Source organism: Oncorhynchus mykiss, chromosome 24 (genome assembly GCF_013265735.2).
Source record: "Oncorhynchus mykiss isolate Arlee chromosome 24, USDA_OmykA_1.1, whole genome shotgun sequence".
Lineage (NCBI taxonomy): Eukaryota > Metazoa > Chordata > Actinopteri > Salmoniformes > Salmonidae > Oncorhynchus > Oncorhynchus mykiss.
Window position 1 is genome coordinate 12,829,304 of NC_048588.1, and position 18,872 is coordinate 12,848,175.

The following is an 18,872-nucleotide window of genomic DNA, read 5'->3' on the forward strand; positions in this document are numbered from 1 at the left end:
GTAAAAAGTACTCAAACTTGAGTAAAAGTAAAAGTTGTACATTAAATTCCTTATTTTAAGCATTGTTGGATGTCCTTAAGTATCTGGCTCCAAAAGTAAAAGTATGAAACATAGGAGCTGTAAATCCAAAAAGCAAAACAGCCAGCCCTTTTATTTGGTTTGTGCTTTTCTGAAAGGTAGTCTTACAGATGCAAGAATAGCTCAGATACAAAAAAACAACAACTGGATTCTCAAATAGGCAGCACTTCAAAATATATCTCTTACAGACAAAATAGAATTATGCCTTAATGAAGGAATATAGCCAGTAAACGCAAGCACTTACAATCAGACACTTTGCTTTAGAAAAAATAGAATCCTATACTTAAAAAAATAAACAATTCTGTACATGTATAGAACTGCACACAACCTCACTGTAGGAATATGAGGACATCACCACTGATGGAACTGTATTAGAAATCGGTGTGTTAGATCATACCTTTGTAACAAGGACAACTATAAATCAAATCAAAGTTGATTTGTTACGTGTGCCGAATACAACAGTGGAATGCTTTCTTACAGGCTCTAACCAACAGTGCAAAAAAGGTATTAGGTGAACAATAGGTAAGTAAAGAAATAAAACAGTAAAAATACAGTGAAAAATAACAGTAGCGAGGCTATATACAGTAGAGAGGCTATAACAGTAGCGAGGCTACATACAGGCACTGTTTAGTTGGGCTGATTGAGGTAGTATGTACATGTAGATATGGTTAAAGTGACTATGCATATATGATGAACAGAGAGTAGCAGTAGCGTAAAAGAGGGGGTGGTGGGTAGTGGAACACAATGCAGATAGCCCGGTTAGCCAATGTGGAGGCACTGGTTGGTCGGGCCAATTGAGGTAGTATGTACATGAATGTATAGTTAAAGTGACTATGCATATATGATAAACAGAGAGTAGCAGCAGCGTTAAAGAGGGGTTGGGGGGGAAACACAATGCAAATAGTTTGGGTAGCCATTTGATTACCTGTTCAGGAGTCTTATGGCTTGGGGGTAAAACTTGTGAATTTTAAACATAAATTAACAAAATGCATTAGGCAGTCGTGTCCTTGGGCTTGCTAGCGTTAAGCTGTCATTACTTGAAGTTGAAGAATTTACGGTTCATCTTCAGGAAAAGCTGGTTTTCAAAGTTTCTGGAATCCAGCCTTGCTCTCCTGGGGCTGAAAACAAGTACTGCAATGCTGGACAGCCTTTTACAGGCAGCTGATGTAGGTAAGGGTGTGTTTAACCTCAGAGACAGCTTACAGACTGCCGGGAAGGACTTGAGCAACTCTATATGATCCGCTGAACAGGCCAGGTGTCCGTCCATCTGTTTGGAGCTTTCTTGTGCTTGAGACGTTTTCATGGCAGAGAAGAAGTCCTCATCAGATGAACTGGTTCCATCACCTAGCTGCTGCAAGGGTTCTTCCAGGTGGTCCTTGATGTAGTCCATTCCTGAAATACAAAGAAGACGACAATAGAAATCATGCAGTTAAGAGCCTACATTCATCCATCCCCATCCCCTATCTATATAAACCAAGCAACAGGGGTAAATAGGCTACACGTTGGACTGAACCACAAAGTCAGGATTGTACTTTAAATGGGTGTTTCTCAAATCTATGAAGTGTCAAAATGTACACTATACACAGTTGTTTATTAATAATAAAATACTATTCATCTACCACATGTTGTCTTACCCATTCTGATGGTGGCGTCATCCTTTGTCCGCATTGTTTTGAATTTGGGGAGAAGGATTGCAGCGGCTATGAAACGTGGCTGAAGCGCTTCTTCAGTCTCAGTTGTAGCACATCCACCAGAGGCTTACAGTACTTCAGGGACAACTTGATTTGTAATGAGCAGGTTGGTAGTTGCAAGTAGCCACCCCATCTGGACATTGGTTTCAGCCTGCAGGATGTTGATGGCCTTTGCGACTGGGCTCATGGTGGCAGCATACTCCGTGAGGAAGGTGAGTTCAGCTGGATTGAACCTATTAAAAAAATATATATATATAATAATACTGTGTTTCCTAACCCTATACAAAGGGGACCACTAACCATTTCACCTGATTCAACTACAGTAATCAATGGCTGGATGAGTAGTTGACTAAATGGATCAATGTTAGTGTATGGCTACAACATGTGAAACAGTTATAAGTCCCCAAGCAAAAGGTCAGGAAACTGCAACAGATTTAAACATTCAAGAACTTAAATGATGACAAAATCATACATAATCCTTACTTACATTGGAACCTCGAAGTCTTACTCATTTGTACCAAAGTGCTTGGGGCTTGACACTTGCCAAATGTTGAACGGGACATGTTCTTTTTTTTTCTTTTCTGGATGTTGCTTTCAGGGCATTGACTGTAGATACTTAGTTGAGTCGGTGGCAAGCACAGCGCTGGTGCTTCGGCAGCTGGTACTCAAAACCATCATCTTCATTCAGGATCATTGCCACATCAACAAACTCCACTTCTTCACTCTCCTCTTGTTCCTCTTCGCCATCTTCCTGTCCTGGCTGAGCTGCTTCACCACCCACTGCTTCCACTGTCTCGTTGTTTTTCATCTTTTCATCAAAAACATGGAGAGCATTCAAGAAGTTAGAGCCGTTGTCTGTTGTTGTTCTCACAATCCTAACCATGATTTCAAACTCAGAATGGATGTTATTTAGGGCGCCTGCCAACACATCAAAGGTGTGCGATCCTGTCAACCGTTTACAGGCCAGGGCTGCAGAGCATCTGTTGAAACTGTCAGGGTCTATACAGTGGGCAGTAACACCAATGAAGCTCTGTCTTAAGTTAAAAACAAATGGATTCCTCCCTAGGAGAGGGGGTGACCTTGATCATTTATTGTTAAAACGAGAGGCTGCCTGGATCTTTAACTTAAAGACCCTTGCTCCCTTCGGTCTCAACGTAGACTGATGCCATTCTTGTGATTATTGTGACTTTGCCATTGTAATTGTTTGTAAGCTTGTGTAGTCTAAAATGTATTTATGATCATATGCTATCCATTTGTTTTTTGTATGTTCTTTGTATGCCATTTTAATATTTGAGAATTAACCAATGATATTAGGCCACTCTTGGCCATGATTACAGACACCTGTGTGTCTTTTGACACTATATAAACGAGTCATCCCGCAGTGTTTGTGATTATACCCTGATGAAGACAGCTTGGCTGTCGAAACGTTGGACATTACATTTTTGCATCTGAGCTCCTTCAGTGTACGGCTCTCCTTCATTTTCAAGTGTTCTACTCTGCTAGCCAGCACCTCGCCTAAATAGGTGTGCACTTCTTTTTCTTCTAGATTGTACATGCTTTCTCTGAAATAAGAAAAGGAAAAGAGAAAAACAGTTACTAGATAACTACCATCACCAAATACTTAAGGTATAGGATCCTAATTTTAAAGCTATAAACAACATTAGTTAAGTGACAGTTAGTGACTATTTAATATTACAATGAGAAACAAATATGTTCATTGATCTAGCTAGTCAGTAGGTTATGTCAATAACTTAGCAAGTTAAGAACAACTTTATCAACTAACACAAATAATAAAATGTCTAGCTAACTGGGTGTTAGCTAAAATTAGAAAGCTAACATTAGCTAGCTAACTAGCTTGACTGGGTGTTTAAAAAAAAGGTATTTGGCTAGACTAACGTTAACTGACTAAAATGTGTCCAGATTCGGAAACTTCAGAAGCTAGTTAGTTAGCTTGTGTCAAATATTGGTCACATACACATGTTTAGCAGATGTTATTGCGAGTGTAGTGAAATGCTTATCCTTCTAAATCCGACAGTGCAGCAGTATCTAACAGGTAATATCTAACAATTCCACAACAAACCTAATATCTAAAAAATTCCACAACAAAACCTAATACGCACAGTCTAGTAAAGGAATGGGATGAGAATATATAAATATAAAATATATGGATGAGTAGTGACAGAGCGGCTAAGATGCAATAGATAGTAAAGAAGAGATAGTGAAGGATACAGTATACAGTATGAGATGAGTAATGCGAGATATGTAAACATTCTTAAAGTGGCATTATTAAAGTGACTAGTGCTCCATTTATTAAAGTGGCCAATGATATCAAGTCTGTAGGTAGGCAGCCACCTCTCTGTGCTAGTGGTGGCTGTTTAACAATCTAATGGCCTTGAAATAGAAGCTGCTTTTCAATCTCTCTGTCCCGGCTTCGATATACCTGTACTGACCTTGGCTTCTGGATGGGTGAACAGGTAGTGGCTCGGGTGGTTATTGTCCTTGATGATATTTTTTGCCTTCCTGTGACATCAGGTGTTGTAGGTGTCCTGGAGGGCAGGTAGTTTTCCCCGGTGATGTGTTGTGAAGACCCACCCTCTGGAGAGCCCTGCGGTTGTGGGCGGTGCAGCTGCTGTACCAGTTGGGGATACAGCCCGACAGGATGCTCTCAATTGTGCACCTGTAAAAAGTTAGTGAGAGTTTCAGCCTCCTGAGGCTGAAGAGGCGCTGTTGTGCCTTCTTCACCACACTGTCTGTGCGTGGACCATTTCAGTTTGTCGGTGATATGTACACCGAGGAACTTAACACTTTCCACCTTCTCCACTGCTGTCAAGTCGATGTGGATAGGGGCATGCTCCCTTTGATGTTTCCTGAGGTCCATGATCATCTCTTTTGTTTTGCTGACATTGAGTGAGAGGTTATTTTCCTGACACCACACTCCGAGGGCCCTCACCTCCTCCCTGTAGGCTGTCTCGTCATTGTTGGTAATCAAGCCTACCACTGTAGTGTCATCTGTAAACTTGATGATTGAGTTGGAGGTGTGCATGGCCACGCAGTCATGGGTGAAGAGGGAGTACAGGAGAGGGCTGAGAACGCACCCTTGTGGGGCCCCAGTGTTGGGGATCAGCGGAGTGAAGATGTTGTTTCCTACCCTCACCACCTGGGGGCTGCCCATCAGGAAGTCCAGGAGCCAGTTGCACAGGGCTGGGTCGAGACCCAGGGTCTCAAGCTATGGTGTTGAATGCTGAGCTGTAGTCAATGAACAGCATTCTTTCATAGGTATTCCTCTTGTCCAGATGGGATAGGTCAGTGTGCAGTGTGATGGTGATTGCATTGTCTGTGGACCTATTGGGGCGGTAAGCAAATTGGAGAGGGTCTAGGGTAACCGATACAGTGGAGGTAACATGATCCTTGACCAATCTCTCAAAGCACTTCATGATGACAGAAGTAAGTGCTACGGGGCGATAGTCATTTATTTCAGTTACTTTAGCTTTCTTGGGAACAGGAACAATGGTGGCCATCTTGAAGCATGTGTTGACAGCAGACTGGGATAGGGATTGATTGAATATGTCCATAAACACACCAGCCAGCTGGTCTGCGCATGCTCTGAGGACACGGCTAGGGATGCCATCTGGGCCGGCAGCCTTGCAAGGGTTAACACGTTTAAATGTTTTACTCACTTCGGCCACAGAGAAGGAGAGCCCACAGTCTTTGGTAGCGGACTGTGTCGGTGGCACTGTATTGTCCTCAAAGTGCGCAAAGAAGTTGTTTAATTTGTCTGGGAGCAAGACGTCTGTGACGGGGCTGGTTTTCTTTTTGTAATCAGTGATTGTCTGTAGACCCTGCCACATACGTCTCATGTTTGAGCCGTTGAATTGCGACTTCACTTTGTCTCTATACTGACACTTTGTTTGCTTGATTGCCTTACGGAGGGAATAACTACACTGTTTGTATTCAGTCATGTTTCCAGTAGCCTTGCCATGATTAAATGCGGTGGTACGTACTTTCAGTTTTGCACAAATGCTGCCATCAAGCCACATTCTCTGGTTAGGGAAGATTTTAATAGTCACAGTGGGTACAACATCTCATATACACTTCCTTATAAACTCGCTCACCGAGTTAGCGTGTACATCAATGTTATTTTCTGAGGCTCCCCGGAACATATCCCAGTCCACGTGATCAAAGCAATCTTGAAGCGTGGAATCCAATTGGTCAGACCAGCGTTGGATATACCTAAGCATGGGCACTTCCTGTTTTAGTTTCTGACTATAGGAGGGGAGCAACAAGATGGAGTCATGGTCAGATTTGCTAAAAGGCGGAATGGCGAGAGCCTTGTATGCATCGCGGAAGTTAGAGTAGCAGTGGTCGAGTGTGTTACTCGCTCGTGTACTGCAATCGATACGCTGATAGAATTTAGGTAGCCTTGTTCTCAGATTAGCTTTGTTAAAATCCCCAGCTACAATAAATGCAGCCTCAGGATATATGGTTTCCAGTTTGCATAAAGTCCAGTGAAGTTCCTTGATGGCCGTCTTGGTGTCCGCTTGCGGGGGATATACACGGCTGTGACGATAACCGAGGAGAGATCTCTTGATTGTGAGGAATTCTAGGTCAGGTGAACAAAAGGACTTGAGTTCTTGTATGTTGATACAATTACACCATGAGTCGTTAATCATGAAACATACACCCCGCCCTTCTTCTTACCAGAGAGATGTTTGTTCCTGTCTGCGCAATGCACGGAAAATCCTGTTGGCTGTACGGACTCCAACATCATGTCCCCAGCTAACCATGTCTCTGTGAAACAGAGTATGTTACAATTTCGGATATCTCTTTGGAAAGCAACTCTTGCCCTAATTTCGTCGACTTTGTTAACTAGGGACTGGACATTAGTGAGTAATATACTCGGATGCGGTGAGTGGTGTGCGCGGATCCGAAGCCTCACTAGAAGACCGCTCCAGCAGCCTCTCCTCCAACGGTGTTGTTTTTGGTCGGCCTCTGGAACAGTTCAATTGCCCTGGGAGGTGCAGACTAGGGATCCGCTTTGGGAAAGTCGCATTCCTGGTCGTAGTGCTGATTGTTCTGGTAAATTTACATCTTTCTGATATCCAATAGTTCTTCCCGGGTGCATGTAATAACACTTAAGAAATTATACCACCTAAAAAAAACAAAAATACTGCAGTTTCCTAAGGACTTAAATCGAAGCTGCCATCTCTATCGGCGCCGTCTTGCAAAAAGATTGCTTTAGCTAACAAAGCTTCTGAATCTGGGCACATTTTAGCCAGCTAAAGTAGGTAGCTACTAGTTAGTGAACTATATAGGATTAGCTAGCATCAACTAACACTGCTTGTGGCATTCGCAAATGTGGGCTAGTTAGGTTAGCTAATGTTAGGTTAACTAATTAGCATGCTAACGTTATTCTAGCTAGCTAGCAAGCTAACAGTAGACTTACATTAATGTGTTTTTTTTAGGATCGACGGTGAGTTCTTGAACGCTAGTATTTCCTGAACTTTTGGTAAACATAAGACATTTCATCCGGTAGGATGAATCCTTCATTCCGAGAAAAGAAAACATTTATTTTAGATACAGCCAAGGGTGTTCGTCCTCATCTGGCGGTGGTGGTAGAGCGATGTCGGACATTATTGTGCGATTTCGGACACACATGGGCGAAGTGCTGCTGAGTGGATGACTGTTTTGCAAGTGACAGGCTCCAGGTGGATGGGGTTTACACTTTAGGACCCTTGGATTTGCCCAAACTGATGAGGATTGGATAAACTCTGTATGCCGTTGCCTGCTGCCTAGCAAAACAAGTTCACCCATGAGTGTGCCGACTCTCCGATGTTGCTTGCATCTTTTTGCCAACATCATTTGTTTTTTTCTTCCAGCTTCAGATTGATTCGATTTTGTAGCGAGTAACGAAGGTGTCAGGGGAAATGTATCGGAGTAAAAGTCTACTTTTTTTAATGTAGTAAAGTAAAAGTCGACAGAAATATAAATAGTAATGTACAGATACCCCCAAAAATGACTTAAGTACAGTAACAAAGTATTTCTACTTCGTTACTTTACACAACTGAGTAGACATGAATCAGTGGAGTATGTTTTTCTAAAATCCAACTGAAAATCATACATAATGATGGTGTTGGAGTACAACTCTCTCCAGGATCTTTGATGTTACACTGATTATAGATACAGGCCTATAATTCCCAGGGTCAGACTTTATCCCTTTCTTATACAGAGGTATAACTTTAGTGTGTTTAATGTCCATGGGGAATGTGCCTTGTTCAAGAGAGACAATGCCCTCAACCACAGGGCGCGAGTGGTCACTGAATTGTTTGGTGAGCATGAAAATGATGTAAACCATATGCCATGGCCGTCTGTCACCATATCTCATCCCAATTGAAAACTTAAGGGAGATTTTGGACCAGCGCCTGAGATAGCATTTTACACCACCATCAACAAAACACCAAATTATGGAATTTCTCATGGAAGCATGGTGTCACATCCCTCCATTAAAGCTGTTCTGCATCGTGGGTGGCCCAACGCCCTATTAAGACACTTTATGTTGGTGTTTCCTTTATTTTGTCAGTTTCCTGTACATTTCTTGAATAAAATGTGTGTGCTCTCTAGCTTGTCTTAAAGCATACTGAACAAAAATATAAACGCAACATGTTTCAGGAGCTGAAATAAAACATTCCAAAATGTATCATACGCACAAAAAGCTTAATTCTCTTAAGTTTTGTTCACAAATTTGTTTACATAATGAGCATTTTTGAGCATCCACATCCGGCTTCTTCACCTGCGGGATCGTCTGACCAGCTACCCGGACAGCACGAGAAAGGGTTTAAACATAGGTTTTGATTCAACTCATGAATTACAATGAATGCATCTACAGTATGTTCCCCTTTATATGTTAATGTATTCACAATTTAAAAAAGGCAAATTATTATTCATGACTTTGTAACAGCTCTAAACAAGAAATGCTCACCGGTACCCTCGTTTATTGAAAGACCCATGAATTGTAGCAACAAGCTGTGTTGAAGCAATTTAAGTTAAGTCAGACTGCACATGTACAATTTGGTTTGGTGTTTGTAACATAAATGGTTCAAGAGCAGTGTTGGATCCCACATGGAAGGTTGAGTGGGTGTAGGGGCATTTGTGGTGGTGGTTTGGCGGGAATACAAAGCTTCAAATCAAATTTTATTAGTCACATGCACCGAATACAACAGTGACAAGCCCCTAACCAAAAAATATGTGTAAGAATGAGAGAAAAGTAACAAGTAATTAAAGAGCAGCAGTAAAAAAGAACAATATATACAGGTGGGTGCCGGTACAGAGTCAATGTGCGGGGCACCGGTTAGTTGAGGTAGTATGTACATGTAGGTAGAGTTAATTAAAGTGACTATGAGTAGATGACAACAGAGAGTGGCAGTGGGGTGGGGGGGGGGGGGGGGGGGCAATGCAAATAGTCTGGGTAGTCATTTGACTAGATGTTTAGGAGTTTTATGGCTTGGGGGTAGAAGCTGTCACGGTGTGCTTGACCATGTTAGTTTGTTGGTGATGTGGACACCAAGGAACTTGAAGCTTTCAACCTGCTCCACTGCAGCCCCGTCGACGAGAATGGGGGCATGCTCTGTCCTATTTTTCCTGTAGTCAACAATCATCTCCGTTGTCTTGATCACGTTGAGGGAGAGGTTGTTGTTCTGGCACCACACGGCCAGGGCTCTGACCTCCTCCCTATAGGCTGTCTCGTTGTTGTCGGTGATCAGGCCTACCACTGTTGTGTCATCGCCAAACTTGATGATGGTGTTGGAGTCATGCCTGGCATTGCAGTCATCAGTGAGCAGGGAGTACAGGACGGGGCTGATCACACACCCCTGAGGGGCCCCCGTGTTGAGGATCAGTGTGGCGGATGTGTTGTTACCTACCCTTACCACCTGGGGTCGGCCCATCAGGAAGTCCAGGATCTAGTTGCAGAGGGAGGTGTTTAATCCCAGGGTCCTTAGCTTATTGATGCGCTTTGAGGGCACTATGGTGTTGAACGCTGAGCTGTAGTCAATGAACAGCATTTTCACATAGGTGTTCCTTTTGTCCATGTGGGAAAGGGCAGTGTGGAGTGCAATAGAGACTGCATCATCTGTGGTTCTGTTGGGGTGGTATGCAAATTGGAATGGGTCTAGGGTTTCTGGGATGATGGTGTTGATGTGAGCCATGAACAGCCTTTAAATGCACTTCATGGCTACAGACGGGAGTGCTACGGGTCTGTAGTCATTTAGGCAGGTTACCTTAGTGTTCTTGGGCACCACCAGGGACTATGGTGGTCTGCTTAAAACATGTTGGTATTACAGACTCGGACAGGGAGAGGTTGAAAATGTCAGTGTAGACACTTGCTAGTTGGTCAGCGCATGCTTGCAGTGCATGTCCTGGTGATCCGTCTGGCCCAGCGGCCTTGTGAATGTTGACTTGTCTAAAAATTTACTCACATCGGCTGCAGAGAGCGTGATCACACAGTCCTCCCGTAGAGCTGGTGCTCTCATGCATGTTTCAGTGTTATTTGCCTCAAGGAGGGCATAGAAGTAGTTTAGCTCGTCCGGTAGGGTCGTGTTACTGGGCAGCTTTCGGCTGTGCTTCCATTTGTAGTCTGTAATGGTTTGCAGGCCCTGCCAGATCCTATGAGTGTCAGAGCCGGTGTAATATGACTCGATTTTGTCCTGTATTGACGCTTTACTTGTTTGATGGTTCGTCGGAGGGCATTGCTTGATTTCTTATAAGCATCCAGGTTAGAGTCCCGCTCCTTGAAAGCGGCAGCTCTAGCCTTTAGCTCAGTGCGGATGCTGCCTGTAATCCATGGCTTCTGTTTGGGGTATGTACGCATGGTTACTGTGGGGACGACATCATCGATGCACTTATTGATGAAGCCAATGACAGATGTGGTGTAATCCTCAATGCCGTTGGAGGAATCCAGGAACATATTCAAGTCTGTGTCATGTTCTGACCTTAGTTCCTTTGTTATGTCTTTGTTTCAGTATGGTCAGGGCGTGAGTTGGGTGGGTTGTCTATGTTCTTTTTTCTATAATTTGGGATTTTCTGTGTTCGGCCTGGTATGGTTCTCAATCAGAGGCAGCTGTCAATCGTTGTCCCTGATTGAGAATCATACTTAGGTAGCCTGGTTTCACTTTTGAGTTGTGGGTGTTTATTTTCTGTTCTGTGTGTTGTTACACCGTTCAGGACTGTTCGTTTGTCGTGTATTTGTTTTGTTTCAGTATTCATTCTTTATTAAATTACAATGAATACTTACCACGCTGCACCTTGGTCCTCTCTTTCTCCCGACGACAATCGTTACAGTCTGTGCTAACAAAACAGTCCTGTAGCTTAGCATCTGCTTAATCAGACCACTTTTTTTATTGATCTTGGTGCTTCCTGCTTTAATTTTTGCTTGTAAGCAGGAATCAGGGGGGATGGAAATTATGGTCAGATTTGCCAAATGGAGGGCGAGGGAGAGCTTTGTATGCATATCTGTGTGTGGAGTATAGGTGGTCTAGAGTTCTTTTCCCTCTGGTTGCACATTTAACATGCTGATAGAAATTTTATAAAACTGATTTAAGTTTCCCTGCATTTAAGTCCCCGGCTACTAGGAGCGCCGCCTCTGGGTGAACGTTTTCTTGTTTGCTTATGGCAGAATACAGCTTATTCAATGCTATCTTAGTGCCAGCCTCTGACTGTGGTGGTATGTAAACAGCTACAAAGAATATAGATGAAAATTCTCTCGGTAGGTAGTGTGGTCTGCAGCTTATCATGAGAAATTCTACCTCAGGCAAGCAATAGCCTGAAACTTCCTTAGATATCATGCACCAGCTGTTGTTTACAAGAATACATAGACCGCCGCCCCTTGTCTTACAAGACACCGATGTTCTATCCTGTCGGAACATCACATAGCCAGCCAGCTGTATGTTGATATTGTCGTCGTTCAGCCTCGACTTCGTGAAGCATAAGATGTTACAGTTTTTAATGTCCTGCTGGTCATTTCATCTTCCCAGTAACTCATCCATTTTATTGTCCTAAGATTATATTTTTTATAGCAGAATTGGGGATTTATTCGATCGCATCCGACTTCTCCGAAAAAATAAGCTGCAAACAAAAAAACGGTTGGGGGCACGTAAAACGTCTGCCTTCTGTGTTGGTGTTTGAAGCTTTTGGAGGTTAGACAAAACTCATGCTTTGATGCTAGGTGTTCAAGTGAAGACTGGTTGAGCCTTGGACAAAAACAAATGTTGCTATTTGCATTACCAGTTTTACCACTCCATTCAAGAGCACACTATAGGCCAGGTATGGAGGTCGCATTATCAGTTTCACACCGTTTACTTCAGATATATTTTACTGGATTTCATCAAGTGACACTTTGAGATAATTCAGTAAAAACAATACTATAAGTGGACACATTTTGTTCATATTACTGCGCAGCAAGCACATTAATAACTAGAACACACTATAGGCCAGGAATGGTGGTTGCATTACCAGTTATTATCAGATACAATTTACTGGATTTAATCAAGTCAAACTTTGGGATTATTCAGTAAGAACAGCAAGCACATTAAAAACTAGTAGTAGGAACCAACATAATTCAATGTGCAAGGGTATATCGCAATATCCTTTAATCCTTCCTCTTAGCAAACACTATATTTATTAAGGTAAATGTGTGTGCTTGCTAGCCTTGAAGTATTAATGGTTGTGAAATAGTAGTATTAGTGGTAATGACGGCAGTAGGCGTAGCTAATGGTAGTTGTAGTAATGGTGGTAATAGGGTTGTCATAGGCTATGAGTTAGTTAAAGTTAGTTATTTTGGGTTGGTTTGTAGGTGTGTAGTTATTATAGTGGGCAAGGTTAGGTTAGAGTAAGTACTATAGCATCATTAGGAATATAATGGGTTTTTAAGCTTAATTATATTTTTAAACATTCTGAAAGTTTTGTGGCAGTGACTTCAGTTTAGAATATGGAGCAAAAATTGTTTTCGCCACTGCTCTTGATCCATTTCAACTACAAAAACCACCCAATTTTGACATGTGCTGACTTACTTAATTTAGATTTCCTCAACACAGCTTTTTGCCACCATTCATACTTTATAAACGATAAAGCTTGTTGTATCTCCATTCATTTCGCTGGTGGAATGCAAGCTTCAACATTTTAAACTGAAATCACTGCCACAGAACAATCAGACTATTATAACAAACAAAAATGGAAATATTTAAAAACCCATTCTATTGCTATTAATGCACTAGCACTCACGCTTGCCTATTACAATTTCCCACTATAACCCACTATAATAAGTCCACACCTACAAACCACCACAAACTAACTACCTTTAAGTACTACCATTACTAGGACTACTGCCGTCATTACCACTATCACGTACTACAATTTCACAACCATTAATACTTCAAGGCTAGCAAGCACACACATTTACCTTAATAAATATAGTGTTTGCTAAGAGGAAGGATTAAAGGATATTGCGATATACCCTTGCACATTGAATTATGTTGGTTCCTACTACTAGTTTTTAATGTGCTTGCTGTTCTTACTGAATAATCCCAAAGTTTGACTTGATTAAATCCAGTAAATTGTATCTGAAGTAAACAGTGTGAAACTGGTAATGCAACCAACATTCCTGGCCTATAGTGTGTTCTTGAATGTTGTTAAACTGGTAATGTGATGTCCATACCTGGTCAAGAATGTGTTTTTTGCATGGGGCTGTGAAACTAGTAATGTGATGTCAATGCCCAGTCAAGAATGTGTTTTTGCCTGGAACTGTGAAACTACTAATGCAGACGCTTGCGAGCAGTGTGGGTGCAATGATTGAATAAAATGTGTGTGTCAATTTATTTTGCAATGCTAACATGCTGACCAGACCGCTCACGCGCCATCGCGCGCATGTTGATTTTGTCCACTCACACCAGACGTGATCAGGACACGCAGATTGAAATATCAAAACGATCTCTGAACCAACTTTTCGATTTTCCGTGATGTGTTCTGTTGGTTCCCTTGCTAACGTTTGCTAAACCAAAGCTAGTTTGACACAATTGCAGCTACAGCTAGTAATAGCCAATGTTTGTAAGAAGATTTTTCACATAGCAGGACATCTAGCTAACGTCATTCATTGTATGCACAGGTTGCGTTGGACAAAATTGATGATGGCAGTCCAACTAGCAGGGCTAGAGGGAGACCCAGGGGGCAGAGGCAGGTGCATCGAGAAAAGAAATGAGGAGAGGCGTTTTGCTCTCCGTGATAGAATGGCTGCCACACAGGTTTGTATTATGTTGAAAATACCTATATATTTAACAAAAATAACGTTGTTTTTTTAAATAGTTGATGTATGAACAGAATAATTGGTGGCTGAATACTTAGTGACCGACTGGCTTAAATTGGTCTTATGTAGCAAAATTTGAAATGGTGTTTTTTACATTCAATAAAAGTAGAGACTCGGTGCTACAAAATGGCATATCATACACTACAGTTGAGCAACGATGGGAAAGTAATTGTGCTTTGAAAGTAGATAAACTTGTAAACTCACTTTTGAAAAAAAGTGATTTTTTAAAAATGTTTTGGTACTACTACTGGAGAGCCCTTCTTTGTCTACACCCATTCAGCATCGCTCACACCATCTTAAGTTTTAGCCCACCCATCTCTTTAAGGGTTGATCTGTGCATTCTGTACTAACAACAGCAGTCAAGCACCCAAACTAACTTGCTAGCTTCTTCCAGACACGAATGAGAGAACAGCTCACTGAACATTACTCGCCCTAGCAGAGCTAATTAGGCTGCTATGTTATCCAGAGCGTTGGTGACTGCAACTGTGCTGTAAAAATGATGTTCCTAAATAATTCAGAGCAACTGGCCGATGAGTAGGGTTGATCCGAACGTTCTGACATCACAACTGCAGTCAAGCACCCAAGCAAATATTGGCTAGCTTGCTAGCTACTTCCAGACACAAATTAGAAAATACCCCACTCTGACCATTTTACTCACCCTAGCAGAGCTGGTTAGGCTGTTTTCATGTTATCCAGAAGTTGGGGACTGTAACTGTGCTGCTGTCAACAATTGAATTACGCATTTTTGTAGACTGTTACTGACACCGGCCATATTCCATGGGTGTTGAGCGTTCGTAAATTAAGCAGTTATTCTGCGCTCTGGCATGACAGAATTTACGAACGCACCTGAAATGGTTACTTGCATAGTGGAATCTTTTGTTAAGACATGTAGCTAGCTATCTAGGTAAACAATTAACCATAATCCCAACTCATGACGTTACTACCCTGCATGAATCTGCACGTAGCTAAGCAACCAGGTTCAATGTTAGCGAGCTAACATTAGGCTATAGCTAGCCAAGCAAATGGCACTGAGATACAAATAATAAGCTCATACACGCAAACGGAATGAGCAGCAGCTACATTTGGCTACAAGCAAATGGTATGAGCAGCAGCTACGTTTGGCTACATAGGGACCGTTAGTGGAATTCTTGCGAGAGAGTAACGGTTAATGTGATTGGACGTTAATTATTTGACTAGGCTACCTGTATTTGACATTTAGTTGTTATTTTGCTGAACACTAGATGGTTTAATTTTATTTTTGGCAGTGAAACAAGGCTACTCAGTCAAGAAAAAAACCTCACCCAAATGTATGGACCCATTGAAAAATAAATGGACTGTTTGAAAATGTGAAGAATAAATATATATAAAAAAAATGAATCACATTTTGATTTGACGTACCCCCGATGTCATTGCGTGTACCCCTGGGGGTACGCATACCCCAGTTTGGTAATACCTGTCCTAGAGATTTACCGCCGGCGGAATGGTGAGCCACCACAGGTGCACCTTGGCAACTGCAGGGAGATGCCTACAGACAGAGAGAGGAAGTGTTGCGGTCAGGGACCAGACCTCTGTCTAAGCCAGCTGCCACATTTCACCCATTACTGCGTAGACAAATATTTAAGTTTTCACAGGCTGTATAAGGTTGACGTGTTGGCAGTGGCTGATGCAGCAGAGCCTGGGAGTGACGCCCGGGAGTACCGGCATTGTCACGTTCTGACCTTAGTTCATTTGTTTTTGTCTTTGTTTTAGTATGGTCAGAGCGTGAGTTGGGGTGGGCAGTCTATGTTTGTTTTTCTATGTTTGGTTTTTGAGTTCGGTCTAGTATGGTTCTCAATCAGAGGCAGCTGTCAATTGTTGTCCCTGATTGAGAATCATACTTAGGTAGCCTGGGTTTCACTTTTGGATTGTGGGTGTTTGTTTCCGTGTGAGTGTTTGGGCCACACGGTACTGTTTCGGTTTTGTAAATTCACGTTGTCATTTATTGTTTAGTTTTCGGAGTTTTAATTAAAAATCATCATGAGGGGGGATCACGTGACCCTTGAACGAGATGGCCGCATGAACTAAGAGCTCCGCACCAGTAGTTTCCAATTCCTAATCTTACCTCCACTCCAACTTCAGACTCATTTAGCTTTAGTAAGAAAAAGTCATGGTGGCTACAAAATCCGACACTACAGGTGACATTTTTACCCGGACTCGAGCATTAGCGACGGAAAAAGCCTCCAAGAAGAAGCTAGCTTCAGAAAAAACTAGCGCCATTAGCCAGGAGCAAGAGAACCCGCTCCCCCCCAAGGCACAACGAATGCAAACCTCGCACTCTGTCGAAGACATCCTTTCTGAGTTGAGATCCCAACGTACATAACTAAACACTAAATTAGATGCCATTAACTCTCAGCTCAGTGTGATAGGGGTCAAGGTGACAATCCTGGAAAACGCTTTACCTGACATCAACAACAAGATAACCATAAATGCGGAGCGCCTGGACGAGGCAGAGGGGCGAATCCTATCCATGGAAAACTTATTGACAGATGCCATGGAAACAATAGCAATTGCTAAAAAGAAAATTGAGCATCTGGAAGAGAAAACAGAGGACCTGGAAAACAGGGGGCGAAGGAATAATTGTGTTCTATTCAATCTGGGCGAAAAAGAAGAGGGAAACATGCCACTGATCCGCTGCCTGCAAGACAAACTTCCCGAGTGGCTCCACCGGTCCAACCGACAGGCCCATAGAACTCGAGAGAGCTCACCGAGCACTGAGGCCCCCACCAGCAGCCAGACAACCACCGCGCCCAATAATAGATTCCACGGGATGTGTCGGCTGGGGTGTTCAGAGATTATTATTTTATGTACACCATTTATTTTCCTTTTATGTGAACGCAGCTGTAACTACTATCCACTTTTACCCAGCAATGACTTGCACTAAAGTTTGATTACTGTTCGATGACGATGACTAGTACCTTAAATCTATTGACATGGAACTGCCATGGTCTTGGGCATGCAATAAAACGGAAAAAGATACTATATGCTCTAAAAAAGGAAAAAGCAGACATCGTGCTATTGCAAGAGACACACCTCTGTGATGCTGAACATGCCAAACTCCGCAGAGCTTGGGGGTGACAGGTGTATTTCTCATCTTTCAAATCAAACAGTAGAGGCACAGCCATACTTATCCATAAGAATGTTCCATTCATAATTGATAAAAACATATCTTATCCGGAGGGGAGATTTATTTTGACAACTGGGTCACTATATGGTCAACCAATTACTATCTTAAACATATACGCCCCTAACACAGATACTCCTGCCTTCATGTCAAAAATGATAACCCTGTTCAATGAGCATTGTGTCTCCTTTGGCGTGGTGGCCGGAGATTTTAATTGTACCCTTAAGGGTTGCCCTAGACAAATCATCTCAAGTCCCCACCACAAATCCTAGATCTGCAAAGATGTTGAACTCTCTTACTAAAGAGATGGGACTGATAGATATCTGGAGAGAGACTAATAGCTCATCTATGGACTATACATACTACTCTAATGTCCATAACACCTACTCCCGTATAGATTACATTTTTATCCCAAAGAGTTTCATAAATTCAGCCACATGTACAATCGGACCCATAGCACTTTCAGATCAAGCCTTTGTCCATCTCCGCTTTGACCTCTGCAAAAACATCCCGAGGTCAAAGAGCTGGAAATTCAACACCTTCATGTTATCAAACGAAGCGTTCCACACATTGGTAACTACAAGGATAGACAACTACACACAAGACAGCAAAGATTCTCCTGTTTCTCCAGCCACAATGTGGGACGCTGCTAAAGCCACACTGAGGCCATCTAATTGCATATGCTTCCTCTAAGAAAAAATCAATGGAAGCACACAGGCTAGATCTTAAGAGGGAGCTGGAATGCTGTGAAAAAATACATAAATAATCCTCAGACAGCACCTCCTGGAGTCATCTTAAAGCAGCCAAAGCCAAACTGAATTTGGACTACACTCGGGATATATAAAAAATGTTTTCTTTACTAACAGAAATACCATGAGTATAGCAATAGGCACAGTAGATTGCTTGCTTACCAATTAAAAAAGGAGCAGTCAGAGCGTACAATCATGGCTATCCGAACAGCAGAGGACGAGGTCACATATGACCCAAAAAATATCAAATTAACTTTTCATGATTTTTACTGCAAACTATATACCTCTGAGAGAAAACACACGGAGGCAGAACTCCACTCTTTCCTAGGGGGAATCTCGCTACCTAAACTATCAGAGACCGACCAAGAAGATCTCATTTCTCCCTTCACTCCTGAGGAGATCCTGGAGGCAATTACCTCCATGCCACCTAATAAGTCCCCAGGCCCAGATGGATTCCCCAGAGAGTTCTACAAAGCTTTTTGGCCCCAGCTCCGCCCTATCTTCATGCCAATGCTGGAGGATTTGTGCAAAAACTGAGTTCTCCCAGACTCAATGCACACAGCTCGCATTACAGTGTTGCTAAAAAAGGACAAGGACCCCCTATCCTGCTCGTCCTTCCGGCCCATAAGCTTGTTGGATTTCGACTATAAAATAATTACCAAATTGCTCGCCAAAATAATAAAACGGACCAAACTGGATTTATTATTGACAGATACTCTTCTGATAACATTCGCCCTCTTTTTGATATTATTGATCAAGTAAACGCACAGAAGACCCCTGTCCTGCTGGCTTCACTGGATGCTGAGAAGGCGTTTGACAGGATGGAGTGGAGCTTTCTGTTTTCA